This window comes from Octopus bimaculoides, chromosome 3 (genome assembly GCF_001194135.2).
Source record: "Octopus bimaculoides isolate UCB-OBI-ISO-001 chromosome 3, ASM119413v2, whole genome shotgun sequence".
Classification (NCBI taxonomy): Eukaryota; Metazoa; Mollusca; class Cephalopoda; order Octopoda; family Octopodidae; genus Octopus; species Octopus bimaculoides.
The window spans coordinates 137,246,494-137,247,019 of NC_068983.1; positions in this window are offsets into that span (position 1 = coordinate 137,246,494).

A 526-nucleotide genomic window follows, 5' to 3' on the forward strand; every position below is an offset into this window, starting at 1 on the left:
CGTGAAATTAACGTGCAAGTGGCTGAGCACTCCACAGACACGTGCACCCTTAACGTAGTTCTCGGGGATATTCAGCGTGACACAGTGTGACAAGGCTGACCCTTTGAATTACAGGCACAACAGAAACAGGAAGTAAGAGTGAGAGAAAGTTGTGGTGAAAGAGTACAGCAGGGTTCGCCACAATCCCCTGCCGGAGCCTCGTGGAGCTTTTAGGTGTTTTCGCTCAATAAACACTCACAACGGCCAGTCTGGGAATCGATGCCGCGATCCTATGACTGTGAGTCCGCTGCCCTAACCACTGGGCCATTGCGCCTCCACACATATATCTATATACATATATCTATATATATATATATCTATATATATTTATATATATATATATATATTTATACATATATATATATACATACATATATATATATATATGTACACATACACATATATATATACATACACACATATATATATATACATATATATATGCATACATACATGCGCATGTACACACACACACACACACACACAC